Genomic DNA, 14,797 nt, shown 5'->3' with positions numbered 1-14,797 from the left:
TCCCAGGTTCCCATCCACTTTTGCTTCCCCTACTACTTCCTCCCAGTTTGTGAGCAGCAGCTAAAGAAGAGCTCTGCGCCTAGTTGGTTCCTCTAGCACTTGCACCAGGAAATTGTCCTCTACACTTTCCAAAAACTTCCTGGATTGTCTGTGCACCGCTGTATTGCTCTCCCAGCAGATATCAGGGTGATTGAAGTCTCCCATGAGAACCAGGGCCTGCGATCTAGTATCTTCCCTTAGTTGCCAGAAGAAAGCCTCGTCCACCTCATCCCCCTGGTCTATAGCAGACTCCCACCACGACATCACCTTCGTTGCTCACACTTCTAAACTTAATCCAGAGACTCTCAAGTTTTTCTGCAGTTTCATACCGGAGCTCTGAGCAGTCATACTGCTCTCTTACATACAATTCAACTCCCCCACCTTTTCTGCCCTGCCTGTCCTTCCTGAACAGTTTATATCCATCCATGACAGTACTCCAGTCATGTGAGTTATCCCACCAAGTCTCTGTTATTCCAATCACATCATAATTCCTTGACTGTGCCAGGACTTCCAGTTCTTCCTGCTTGTTTCCCAGGCTTCTTGCATTTGTGTATAGGCACTTGAGACAACTTACTATTTGTCCTGCTTTCTTAGTATTAGGCAGGAGCCCTCCCCTCTCACGCTCTCCTGCTCGTTCTTCCTCCTGGTATCCAATGTCCCCACTTACCTCAGGGCTTTGGTCTCCTTCCCCCGGTGAACCTAGTTTAAATCCCTCCTCACTAGGTTAGCCAGCCTGCTTGCGAGGATGCTCTTCCCTGTCTTCGTTAGCTGGAGCCCGTCTCTGCCTAGCACTCCTCCTCCTTGGAACACCATCCCATGGTCAAAGAATCCAAAGCCTTCTCTCCGACACCACCTGCATAGCCATTCATTGACTTCCACGATTCGACGGTCTCTACCCAGGCCTTTTCCTTCCATGGGCAGGATGGACGAGAAGACCACTTGCGCCTCATACTCCTTTATCCTCCTTCCCAGAGCCACCTAGTCTGCAGTGATCCACTCAAGGTCATTCTTGGCAGTATCATTGGTGCCCACATGGAGAAGCAGGAAGGGTAGTGATCCAAGGGCTTGATGAGTCTCGGCAGTCTCTGCATCACATCGTGAATCCTAGCTCCTGGCAAGCAGCAGACTTCTCGGTTTTCCCAGTCAGGGCAGCATTTCCCCTGAGGAGGGAGTCCCTGACCACCACCACCCTCCTTCTTCTCTTGGGAGTGGTGGTCGTGGAACCCCCATCTCTAGGACTGTGCATCTCATGCCTTCCAATCAGTGGAGTCTCCTTCTGCTCCCTTCCCTCAGACGTATCATCTGGTCCACTCTCCGCATTAGTACCTGTGGAGAGAACATGAAAACAGTTGCTTATCTGTATCTGCGTTGCTGGTACATGGACGCTCCCCTTTCTTCTTCTGGAGGTCACATGATGCCAAATTTCTTCACTGTCCTTCTATCCCCACAGTGCAGCCTGCTCTGAATCTTCAGAACCTTGTGCCCGTAGAAGCATATCCTGACGTCTGTCCAGGAAATCTTCAGTTTCTCTTTTGCAACACAGGGTTGATACCTGTTGCTCCAGACCTTGAACCTTCTCTTCCAATATGGAGATCAGCTTGCACTTTGTACAGACAAAGTCGCTTCTGTCCTGTGGAAGAAAGACAAACATGGCAAATCCTGTGCAGGTAACAACAGCTGAACACTCACCATCCATATTACCTTCCTTCTATGAGCTTCCTCAGGTGTTGTAGTAACTACTCAGAGAAGCCTGCAAGATGAAAGCCTCGGTGAGCTCTCCCCGGGCAAACTCCCTCTGTTAGCCTCTCTGCTGTTGTATTTCTTTGATTTTCTGAACTTGAAAGAAAACAGATAAAAATTAAAACATCTGGGCAATACACTGTTTGCCTGAGCTGTATGGCCCTTTTGCACTTTGCCTGCTATCTACTGTGATTCTAGCTATCTTGATCTCAGTCAGAAGATTTGGCACAGGGGGCTTTTGGTAACATTCAAGTCAAGAGCAAAGGACTTCCCTAAACCTCCAGCTGCCAGAAGATGGGACTGGACAAAAGGATAGATCACTCAAAATTACCCTGTTCTGTTCATTCCCTCTAAAACATCTGGCCTCTCCTGGAAGACAGGATACTGAGCCAGATGGGCCATTGGTGTGGTGCAGTATGGCCATTTTTATGAGTTTATGTGGGGGAAAACAAATGTTCATCTTGGAAGCTGAGGAAGGAAATTCATTTTTACCAGAATGTCCAGTCTGATCCAGCTGCCATTAAAGTCAATGGGCAAAACTCCCATTGACACTTGTGGGAGTTGGATCAGGTCCTTAATGCAATTATCCATCACACTGCCCTGTCCCCCAAACTCCTGTTCACTGTGTTGTATATTATTAGTGTTACAATAGCACCTAGATGACACAACTGCAATCAGGGACCCAGTGTTCTAGACACTATACACATACATACAAGGAGATAATCACAGATAATCTACATTGTGATAGGATTAGATCAACAACAGATAGAAAGATCCTACAATGAACAGCTTACAAACAATGTGCAGCCAAAACATTATTCATAGACATTATGTCACTAAGAAGTTTGAACAACATATACATTTGAGAAAGTCATAATCTTGACAGGAAAGATGGGATTGCATTTAAAATACTGTACTGGGACTCAGGAGATCAGGGTTCAGTTTCCAGTTCTGCTACAAACTTTCTGTGTGACCTTGGGGAAGTTCCTTAATCTCTGTGTGTGTCAATTCCTGACCTATGAAATGGGAATAATAAAAATACTCCCCTTTCAGAACTTCTCATCTCGGTCTGTTGTAACCTCTTTAGGGCAGGACAGTATCTTATTGTGAGTAAGAGCCCCATAATGGGATCCTAATTTTTGGGGGGGGGGTCTTTTAGATGCTAAGATAATGCATATGGTAAATAATAATAATAAATAATAATAATAATAAATAAAGTGTTTGTGTGCACTGTGGTAAGAGAGAGAAAGAAATGAAGTTGGTCATATAAATTATTCACTGAGTTATTTCCCCAGCTCTAGATAAAATGTCAAAAATGTCAATTTGGGCTTCCATTCAGAAAATGCCAAACCCACTCCCCACCCCAAAAAAATCTGAGGGCCTGGAAATATCTTGAACTATAGAAAACATACAGTTAAAAGAAATGAATAGCAAATCAAAGGCATAACCTACCACCAAGAAGTAAGCTTCAATACCCCCATCCACGTGTGTGTGTGTGTGTGTGTGTGTGTGTGATAGATTCCCAATGATTTCCTATCAATATTTTGTGATGGCTCTGCAACTGTGGCTATAATTCACATTTATTCAGAGCAATGATTTCTAAGGAGGTGGGTATCACAAGGAGACTACTGTATGATTCTGACCATGGGGACAAGCTAAGAAAATGCACTGGAATTAAAATGAGATGTTAGAAACAGTCTTAACAAGTATTAAACATTTACAATCACCGTTACAACCAATATAAATAAATGAAGCATAAAACCGTATTTCTTCAACTATTATAGTCAAATGATAGTGTCTACATACTCGGGGTATTGCAGACTTCATAAGAAATTAACCAAAATACCCAATACAAAAATCATCTTTTCATGTACAGTGAGTGCATCACACTTGGTAAAAGAAATGGAATTCTTGTATTTAACAATGGAACCATTGTGAGACATCTTTGCAGAATAACTGGCTTCCCCTAGATGTACAACAATCGCTCACAGTCCCCTAGCCTTTTATAAATCTCCCTCCCTTGCTCTTAGTCCACCCCATTACTACTTTTCCCTTTTATTCCTTTTTTCTCTGAACCTCAGCATCCCCTTTAGTGCTGTGAAGTGTGCAAAACCAAAGCATGCACCCAGAACTGTACACAGTCAGAAGGGTACATGATCGGTCCCAGAGACTGGCATGTAACAAACCATGGGCACCAGTGAGTTCAAACCCAGGATATTTAACCACACCCCAAATCACTGACCGCTACAGCTTGGGCTAAAGGAGCACTCTGTTAGCAATACTTAGCAGCTGGTTAAAGTCACTGGGGCCAGCCATTATAGGGAGTTATGATCAAATGTATTAAGCCTGTCCCAAAAATCTATGGATGCAGCAAGGAAGGGATGGAGTCTGTATGGGGAGATTTTGGCAAACCAGTAAAGTACCTGAAACCACTATGGCTTATTGCTAAAAGCAGCCGAGTCAGCAGGCTGTAAATTGGCCATGTCACAGCCTCAGCTTGACCAAGGCGGGGCGGGGGGGGGGGGGGGAGGGAGCACAGAAAGGGCAGCTTGGACCCCCCCCCCCCCCGATAAGAATTGTGTTGAAGTTGCTGATACATGCATTTTAGAGGAGCAGGATGTGCCCTCAGGAATGTGTCTAACAGGGCCTCAAGGCTGCAAACTCTGGAAAAACCCAGACCTGGTTAATCAATAATCAGAAGGAGCCTCTTGCCTGACCATTGAAACTGCTTGCTTGACAAGTTTTCTTTAAGGGACATGTCATTCTATTACTAATGTATAAACAAGGGAGGAACGTTTGAGGTAAGGGGGACTCTTCAGGACTGGACTCTCCCCCTGGATGCATCTTGTGTTCCCCACTGGCAGACAGGCTGCCGCTGTGCCACTCGAGAGCCACACCCAGCTTCGGTAACTATTGAGGAAAAACTTAAATATATTTAGTTGAAAACTTACAAAAAGATTTACCTATGTTTCTTCAAGAAGGATACAAGGGAAGGTATATGTAAATATCAGTTGAGTAACTATTGAGGGTTGGGGGTGTTTTACTAACCTGTTGCAGACGTGTGTAAGTGCTTGAGATGAAGTAAAGTTTAGCTTTAAGTGAAAGCACTCTTGCGTTGTCCTGTTTGAGCCAACCATCGATCGGTCGGCCGGCCGTGTCTCCCCTGATTTATTTCCTAATACCACCTCACACAGAGTAAAAGTTACCAAGAGCTTTGGGTAACAGAGTCAACTGTGGCAACTATAACCAAAATGGGCAGAGTCTTGTAGATACCTGTTACAAAACTATGAGCATTGATGAAAGGTGGGATTTTTCAAAAGCACTCAGTCCTACCGAACTCTGCTCCTGTTACAGCCACTGGAAGTTTTACAATTAACTGCAATGGGAGTAGCATTAGTCCAGCATGGAGACCTTTTGAAAAATCACACCTTTGTTGTTATGGAAAGACACAGACTTAAAGACAGAAGTCCTCATAATCCCTCCTTATGGCATGGCATGCAACAGTGATAAATAACTCAATTGTACCATGCACAGAAACATGGATGAATTGCTAGAGCGCTAAAAAAATGTACTTTAATGTTCCTCTCCTGTCTTCACAGCTTGTAGGTCGCAATGAACATATGCTGCACTCCAGGAACTGCACACACACAAGAAGGCCCCTTGTCCAGGTAAACAGGGATGTGGCCACAGGAAAAATAAAAGCAATATGGAATTTGTCATAAGAATTCTTTTGATAAAAACTCAACTGATATTTAGACATATACCTTCCCTTGTATCCTTCTTGAAGAAACATAGGTAAATCTTTTTGTAAGTTTTCAGCTAAATATATTTAAGTTTTTCCAGACTTCTCTGTTTACAAACTTTTCCAGAATGATTCTGTTTCTTGCAGATATGACAGATTTGACCATATGCTGGACATAGTCTAGGGTGGTGCCTCCTTCCACAACTAGAACATTATTACATATGCTCATGTTTTAATTTTAGCAGTTTCACTCCATTTTCCTCCATTGCCTTTTTTTAAAAACTTTTTCTTATTAAATCTATATTCACATCAGTTTGTTTTCTAGTAAAATGTGTAATCACTGTTGATTAAGTTCAGCAGTTTGGCAAATTCTCATTGCTTTTTCTCAGATTTAGATCTGGCTCTTTGAATGGTCTTTTTCTTACACTGATATCTTGTATACCCATCACAGTTTGATCTCTTATCATTGACTCAGAGATTCTGGAAATCACATCTGACTTCTTGTCTTTACAGATATTTAAAATGATTGAAAAGTTTCTTCCTCTATTTAATTTCTTGAGTGAAACTGAAATCTTTCAAAAAGAAAAGGAGTACTTGTGGCATCTTAGTGACTAACCAATTTAATTAATTAATTAATTGGTTAGTCTCTAAGGTGCCACAAGTACTCCTTTTCTTTTTGCGAATACAGACTGTTACTCTGAAACCTGAAATCTTTCAAATATTTTGTTTCTTTTTGGTAAACTGTTTTGGTAAACAATTTGTTTAAAGATAAACTCAGTCAACTTAATTTCTAACATTCAACTCAGATAAATTATATAATGAAATTTCTTCAGTACCAGCAATATTCAAAACTATGCCAATCTTTTGTTCATCTTCCTTATGAGCAGATCTTGATGCCCTCAAAAATAAATCAAATTCTTCTTTAACCCTTTTCCAATTTTCTGCAGCATTTTCTTGACATTTTTAGAAATATGGAATTAATCCATCCTATTTCATTCAAATTTGTTTTGCTCTTCTCAGTAATGTTGACCTCATTTTTTTTAACTTCTTCCAGTTCTTTTTATCACTTACCCCACTCCTGGTACCATGTGTTGTTTTATATTCAAGTAATCCACTAATCTTAAGAGTTCATTGACAGTAACTAAAAAAAAACCCGTCTTTATTAGATACACACTTAACATATATACAGAAGATCTAAATTCAGGTCAATATATTAGTCTAGCCTAAAACCAACAGCCTCCTCCAGCTTTCAGCTTTCACACACTGGAGACTCTATTCATTCTTTTAAATCCCCAGTAATACCACATCCAGCATATTACATCCCTAGCTTTTCACAGACATGTTTCTATCCCAGTGAGGCTGCGGTATATTCGAGATATAGCTAAAGATTGAGTCAGAGAGACCTAAGTATTTGGTTGCCTTTAAATATAATGTTGTTCTACACACTGAACTCATCACAATAGTTCCAATATTCACAAGTGGCCGCTGCAGCCTCTTCGCATGTGTCTGGCCATCCTGTAAAAATATCCGATGCCAGAATTTGCAGCTCTTTATCCTGTAGTGTATGCTTGCTGACTTTCTGTAGTCCTTGTCAGGAAATAGAAAGTATTAATCAAGCCAGCTATATTTATTTTTATGTTTCTTTTGTTATAATGTAGCCCTTCTGCCCGTCAGAGTTGGCAGCAGTTTGTGTCAGATTATTGTAATTATTGTAACGGAGCTGCTCTGGGTAGGAAACCTGCTATATATATTTTGGTTTCTTTTTTTATAGTGTACATCTGAGTGGCAATGTTGTAGTCTTAATAGCACACATTGGAGGCATGTGAAGGTTTGGGCATTTGCTGTATTACTCTCACCTCTTCTGGATCTGGGTGCAGGCCTTCGGAGGCGTCCCACGTATGGCACCTCAGTGAGTCGCAGGCTCCTCTTGTTTGTTGAGCTTATCGTATGAATTGTAGGGGAAGGGTTTAATGGCACAAAGTTTGTGTGTTCACTTGTACTGGCTGAGAGAAGTGGTTTCTGTCTAGAGTTCCCAGCCTAACGTTCTAGCTGGTACACCTTTCCTGGGTGTTCTGCCTGTCCCACACATTGCCCTAGTGGCATGACGAGGGTGCCATCGAGGCACTGCCATTTAGCAGAGCGTGGCTGCAGTTTTGCTGATCCATCTTGCACGATGTTGAGGAAGTCCGTGTTGCCCATTACATTTACAGACACTCCGCTGTCTATTTGGCATTCTATTTCTTGCTTGTGCCACAGTTTCAATGTTACTTTGAAAGGTGCTAATATGAGTTTAAACGATGCTGTTTTCTTAGAGTGTATTGTTCTGATACCATGTATGTAAAAGATTTCACTATCTGGGTTGCTGCTCAGTTCACCTCTATTATATGGTGTGTTGCTTGCCATTGCTTTTTTGTCTGCATACTTATGCATAATGATTCCTCTTTCCACAGTCTCTGCAAATAGTGCTGTAAGCTGGGCATTTGCATTCTTTGCCTCTTGTCCCATAGTACCCACAGCTTTCATTGTGAGGTGCACTTGCTTCATCACTGTACTTATGCAGGTGTATTATTAATTATTATTATTATTATTATTATTATTAGTTTGTGGATTTCTGTTTTTGTTTTTGAGCATATGCACTTTATCAACAATTTCATGTGTGGTTATCTTCACTGAGCAAGAGCTTATTTGCTTGCTTTGCACATTTTTGTGGCCTCTGCCAGTGTTAACAGAGGGTTTCTGAGCATTCTCATTCAAGTTCCTTTGTCTTTAGTTTCTTATGACTCATATCAACTCCTCTTTCAAAATGCCATACTCACATTAATCTGACATTTTGCCCAGCTTGGCATTATAATGGTCAATGTTTTTGAAGATGCTTGCTCACACTTGTTGAAGAAGCAGTGTTCATATATAACATTTCTTGTAATTTCAAAATGTTTTTGGAGCATGCCCAACATTTTGGAGGGATCTCTGTAGTCTGCTGGTGGCATACCCAGAGGCTACTAGAGCATGTGGCTTTCTTTCCCCATCACTGACAGTAGTGTTGCAGCCCTTATTCTTTTAGATTTTTTTTTTCATTCAGTCATGTGGATGTTCTCTGAAGAACAGCCAGTTGTTGAAGACATCCCCTTCCATGTCCATGGATCCAGGAACCAGAATCAGGCTTGCTCCCATGACTGAGCTTTGTCTTTAGTTAACTGATTATGTAACAATCAGACCTGCTGGCTACTTCGTCCTTTTAGGGGCACATTTACTTCTGACACCATGTTCTGGTTCTGTCAATAAGGCACAGAAATCCATTAAGCTTTTCAGTGACAAACCATTATTTCATACCACTGAGTCATTACAAACAGGGCTGCAGCACTGTTTCCCTATGTTTTGTCACCATGTTCTGCCCTCTAATCTGGTGCTGACTATCCCACATCCTGTTATACAAACTGTTGCATAGCTCAGGCACTTGGAGGTTCTAGCTGAAGCTCTCTGTTGTGGGTGGGAACCTGTTTCTCATAACACAAAACTCACCAAACCTCCTGATCTGAATCCCCTCGAATGTTAGGGATGGCCCTATCTCAGCCCCCTCCTAAATGAAGCTTCAGATAAGAACTTTTTGACGCTTATCACAACCCAGCCTCTGCACCTTTTGAGGTTCATCCATCATCATCCATCAGATTTTAGACTTTTTTCCTCCATGACAAAAGCCACAAGGGTCTAGTGAATATATTAAATTTGATTGTACAACTCTGTGCACAGCACACAGTGTAAATAAGATACCAACTTACACTAAGCAGCTCTCCTCCTCCCCCTCCTGTCTTGCTGCCCCCTTTCTGGAGATCAAACACAAATCATTAAAAGCCTCCTTTGTATATTATGTTTTCTACCTGCACGATATCTATTTCAGGCTCCTTACAAGTTGCTCTCTTTCCTTCCAGCCTCCTATTCAAAGGAAGCTTCCAAACTGGCCACTTGTCAGAGTGATGTGAATGTATTTTGACATCAGCAGGACACAGAGAGAGGGGTCACTTCCCTTGGCTTTTCCAATTACACAGCTTGTTGTGAGGAGCTGAATCAACCATGAATGTCATTCTGCTCATGCTGGCTAGGAGGGTGCTCTCTGTTCGGCCCTTGGCATTTAACCATGTTGAATTATGAATGTGCTACCAATCACACTGTTTGCCTTGGAGCTGGGAAGGATGAATCACAGGGACCTTTTTTGGAATTAGATTTCAAAGTGGACCATGCAATGTTTTTAAACAAAGTTTATTCAGAAAGCCCCAGTTATCTGAAGATCGGCCAGATAATAGGAAATAACATTTGCTCACTGTAGCATCCCGCAATAATACACTGTGTCGCTCTCTGTGTGTGTTGTATGTTTTATCTAATATTAAACAAAAGTTGGATGAGAAGCCAGGGCAAGTCCTGTCTAATCAAATGACTGACATTTTTGCTCTCTCTCTTTATACACAGTACTGTGGTGAAACTGGTGTCCTGCTTCTGTGCTAGATGAGACCTCTCAGATGGTTTGCTGGTATATAAAAGATTAAAGTTTCCTACATCGGCCCCGTAGTTTCAAATCTCTGAGAATATTAATTGATGATTTTTTTCTTCATTAAAGCATTTGCTGTGCAGATGAACAGTATAAAGTAGGGCTGTTGATTAGTTGCAGTTAACTCACACGATTAACTCAAAAAAAGTAATCACGATTAAAAAATTAATCGCACTCTCAAACAATTGAAATGTATTAAATATTTTTGGATGTGTTTCTACATTTTCAAATATATTGATTTCTATTACAACACAGAATACAAAGTGTACACTGCTCACTTTATATTATTATTTTAGATTACAAATATTTGCACGGTTAAAAATGATAAAAGAAATAACACTGTGCTGCAGACCTTCCACTTGCCCAGGGTGTGCAGGCTGTTAGCAGCCCCGGCCCACGTTTCCCCCCTTCCCCCCCTCCCCCGCAAGCCCCCCTTCAGGGCAAGTGGCGAGTGTGCGGCTCCCCACAGCTGCCTGCCCTGCGCAGCTCTCAATATGGCCGGGCTGCAGCCCCCCAAACTGGAGCCAGGTAGGGGTAAGAGCCGGGTGAGCAGTTGTGGGGAGCCGTGGACCTTCCTGTCCTGGGTGGGATACCTGCAGGGCGGGGACACAAGCCAGGACCTGTTCTCAGCCTCCCCACCCCGGGCAGGTGGAGAGTCAGCAGCTCCTGGCCCACTCTGCCTTCCAGCTTGGCCAGTCTTCTGGCAGAAGAGGTGGGGCAGGGTAGTACCACGGAGGGGGCAGGGGGCTCTGGCCCTCCCACTTTTGGGAAGGCTCTGCTACCCCTGTACAGAGGGAATTAATATCTTCATGTGTAAAGTTAATACATACATTTTATAATGATCTTAATAACCAGCATGCTATTAGTTTTCATACACTGATAAAGCATATTTTGAACAAATATTATTCAGTAGTGTTTAAGCTGTGTTCAGTAGTGTTTAAGCTGTGAATACAAGAATGCTTAGGGTTACAAATGGCTTTTGTGTTGTAGATACCCATATACTTGGATGTGGCTTGATATCATAAATCCACTGGATAGATAAGGTGGGTGAGGTAATATTTTTAAGATCATCCCCTTGTCTGTCTAATATCCTGGGACTGACACAGCTACAACTATACTGCATATCCATTTTACGTCACCCAACAAACAGCTGTCAAATAATGGCTGATCATTTCCAGCCACTGAAGGATTCAACTTCCCCAGCATGGCACAGAGATGAAGCCCTTTGTATCCTGGCACCATGACTGATCCTCACAATATTAGGGAAATCTTTGAAATGATTCTTTTCTTCTCTCCAGTTGCTGTCCACCATGATTGTGCCCTCACGAGGGACAGCAGGGTCCAGTGGACAAGGCCCTGGGATTCCAAAGACCCATGTTCTATTCCTGGCTGTAGCGTGGAACTGCCATATGACCTTGGGCAAGACCCTTCACCTCTCTGTGGGTATGTCTACACGACGAGCTACAGGTGTGATTTCCCTGCTCACATGAACATACTCGAGCTAGCTCAATGAGAACAAGAGCCAGTATAAATAGCAGTGTAGCCCCAGGAGCAGCAGTGAAGGCATTGCTTAGCCATGCCAAAGTACCTACCCACCAGTTTCAGGCCTAGTTCTGGGCCAGTATAGCAAAAAATAAATGTGAATATTCCTGCACCGCTTCCTCCACTGTGGATACCACAGTTACACTGCTATTTATACTCACACTAGCTCGATGAGTGCTAACAAGTATTTGTACATGAGCTGGGGAATCACAACCCCTAGGTCACAGTGTAGATGCAGTCAGTGCATCCTGTTTCTCCTCCCAACTTTTGTCTGTCTTGCCTCTTTAGACTATCAACTCTCTCGGGCCAGAACTGTGTTTTACTATGTGATTGCACAGGCTCTCTCACACTGGGTCCCGAGCTTGGTTGGATCTCTAAGCTATCTTCTGCAACAGATTATGATATGGACAGGACAGATCTTGGGATTTGGGGGCTGGCCAGTGAGACAATACTTGAGGACACACCTCAAATTTAACTGACTCATTTTACATTATAAAAAAGTATGGAAGTAGACAGGGGGGAAGAAGGAGGAAGTAGACCGCTGGAAGAGGAGGAATCGTGCAGTTCCCTTTTCCCATTCCAAGCTTCAGGCGGTAGGTCCTAGCGGCCTGTTCTTTTCTTCCTGAATGAAGCAGTAGACTTTTTTGTTAAACTGGAAGTCTCATTATTTCCAGATGCCCAAAATCAAACGGCTGTGGGACTTGTGCATCTCAAAGGCTAGCTCTTCCACTGCCAGTCCCCTGAATAACCATAATCATTACAGCTGGTGGAAAAATGGTGATTATTGTGTGAGTGAAATGTTGGGGGGGGGAGTCCTTTGACATTTTTAATCATTTCCTGTAATTTTTTTCAATGAAAAACCAAATCCCATCAATTTTCACTTTGAAAACTTTTTGTGCAAAACAAACAAACAAAAACCTTTGTTTTGGGGTAAAAAAAAAGTTTGTTTTTTGAAAGCCAAAACCTATTTTTCCCCCCACTAAAAAAAACCAAAAATGTAATTAACAATAATTTTCATGCCAAGATTATCATTTCCAAAGTAAACCTTTTCTCTTCTAAATTAATTTGACAAAATATGTCAATGTGCTTTGATGGACTAGGCAATTTTTTTTTGTTTAAAATGAAATGTTACAGATGGCATAAAAGTGAGTGTACCATCAAAAGCATCAAAATGCTTCTCCTAACTTGGAAAACATAAAGATACTTTAACCACTGCTCTCTGATCCTCTTTCCCCACAGTCAAAAGGCCAGCAGCAGACCATCGCACTGAAAATCTGCATTTACCTACCTACTGTTGTCTTTAGAGTGAATAAATGATGACCTGTTCCCCCCTATAAGCTCTTTGGTGGATGGCAGGCATACTCCCGTCATGGCATGTCCTTGTGAGGGATGGTACTAGGTAGAGTCTCTAATCATCTTGGATGGAGGGTGACGATTGACATGGGTGATAAGATATGTCACCCATACATTACAAATGATAGCTCCACCAGCTCAAGAAATGTGCAATATTATCATCAGTTTATAAACTTCTTGATGGTGGTGCCTAAGGACAACCCAGGGCTAAAGTCCCAAGAATAATAAGAGACATACTAGTTTTGCCTTGATTGGATTAGAAAGAGCATACATAACATGGCTGCTTCATTTAAGAATATGATTCAAAGGATGCACTCAAAAGCAAGTCTTAGGCCCAACCAATCAGGGAATAGATACCATGTGATTTCAGCTATTTGACTGCCATCATATAATCAAGAGCAGCTTGAAATTCAAAACGCACTACACAATCTGAATCCAGAGAGCGCAAACAAATCTGTATCCAAACTGTGATGAAAGCTTGGTTGATGAAAGACATTTTGTATTTATCACTGAGGAAGGCCTGTAAACTTAAAACTGGGTGAACTATGAGTACTTTAACTTTTACTCTGAATACGATACCTCTAATCGTTACTACTCTCACTGGATTCAAGCTAACAGTCTAAAAATGAATACCATAATGTCAGTCTCTTTAGTCATTTAGGCCATGTACTATGAGTGTATTAACTATATGTACATTTGTAAGCTTTATAATTAATATAAGAAATCATAAAACACTCCTACGAGAGAGAAATATGTAGGATCAGATTGCGAGCCCATAATGGCATTGGGGAGCAGTTACTCACATGAGTAATATCATTGATTTCAGTGAGACTACTCATGTGAGTAAGTCATCGCAAGCATGATTAATAGGCTCTTGCAACCTGGCCTGTAGGAAGCAAACAGGATGAGATTTTTTTTTTTAAATTAGGCATGCAGTACGTCACCAAAATGCAAGCACAACTGCGTGTCTTGTTTTTGGAGACCAGTTACCATAACTGCGTCTTTATATTAGGCAATTGCACATGCAAATAACTAATGGTGCCAATCTAGATTTGCGGTTACTCAGTTGGGGCTAGATTCTGCTACTCTTAGCAAGCAAAACTAAACTCCTCAAGGGCCCACTGATTTCAACAGAAGTACTCCACTTGCGGAAGGGCATCAGGATCCAGTTCTTGTGTGCCTAGTCATGGTGATGAGACATGGGTATTAGGCACACAGATTGGGGGTTCAGCACTCACTGAAATCATATGGGAGTTTTCCCATTGGCTTTAGTGGACTTTGGGTCAGCACTTTGATGGGCACGTGTCCAACTTAAAAAAAAGATCAGGCACAGAGTATCTAAGAAAAATCCTACTCTGCTTTATATTTGTTTGACTGAGACAGAATAATCAAAACAAAGAGAATGTGTGAAGTCACTGAGAACTCTAGTAGATTTCATGTCAGTGACTACAGTATGCTAATCCCTGCTGTCTGCATTGCTACGAACTGGCAGAAAAAGAAAACATTAAAAAAAAAGTGTTTTAAAAAATTGAACATGGTGTTATTAGCTTGGTTTTCTAAACTGAACGCTATTTTGTTTTTGTTGTTTTAAATCAGGGATTATTTTTAGTTCACTGTTTTATTTTTAAAAAATGTAATTTTCAAAATCAACTTTTTTTTCAGCTTTTCCAGCAATGCAGATTTTTCCAGCAAAATGGCCCTCTTTCTGATGTAGCGTATTCCAGTCCCTCCCTCACCTCCTCTGAGTGAAACAAGCAATGCCACTAAAAGCAGAGTTTTGCCAGTAGAAATGCATCTATACTACATAGTATAGATCTACACATCTGTACTTCTGCTGGTGG

General features: G+C 41.8%; 1 long non-coding RNA gene across 3 annotated transcripts; it reads left to right on the top strand.

Moving 5' to 3' along the window:
• Positions 1-4,543: 4,543 nt before the first annotated feature.
• LOC125637260 (uncharacterized) lies at positions 4,544-14,489 on the top strand. Of its 3 annotated transcripts, none has more exons than XR_007356880.2 (6): positions 4,544-4,685; positions 5,379-5,447; positions 9,983-10,043; positions 11,052-11,104; positions 11,360-11,504; positions 12,843-14,489. It is a non-coding gene; the product is annotated as an uncharacterized LOC125637260 (long non-coding RNA). The 3 variants fall into 3 exon arrangements; XR_012668357.1 differs by having other exon boundaries at positions 11,360-11,528; XR_007356879.2 differs by having other exon boundaries at positions 11,360-14,489.
• Positions 14,490-14,797: the final 308 nt, after the last annotated feature.

Source organism: Caretta caretta, chromosome 5 (assembly GCF_965140235.1).
Source record: "Caretta caretta isolate rCarCar2 chromosome 5, rCarCar1.hap1, whole genome shotgun sequence".
Taxonomy (NCBI): domain Eukaryota; kingdom Metazoa; phylum Chordata; order Testudines; family Cheloniidae; genus Caretta; species Caretta caretta.
The sequence above is the reverse complement of the archived record's forward strand: the minus strand, read 5'-3'. Positions and strand labels throughout refer to the sequence as shown.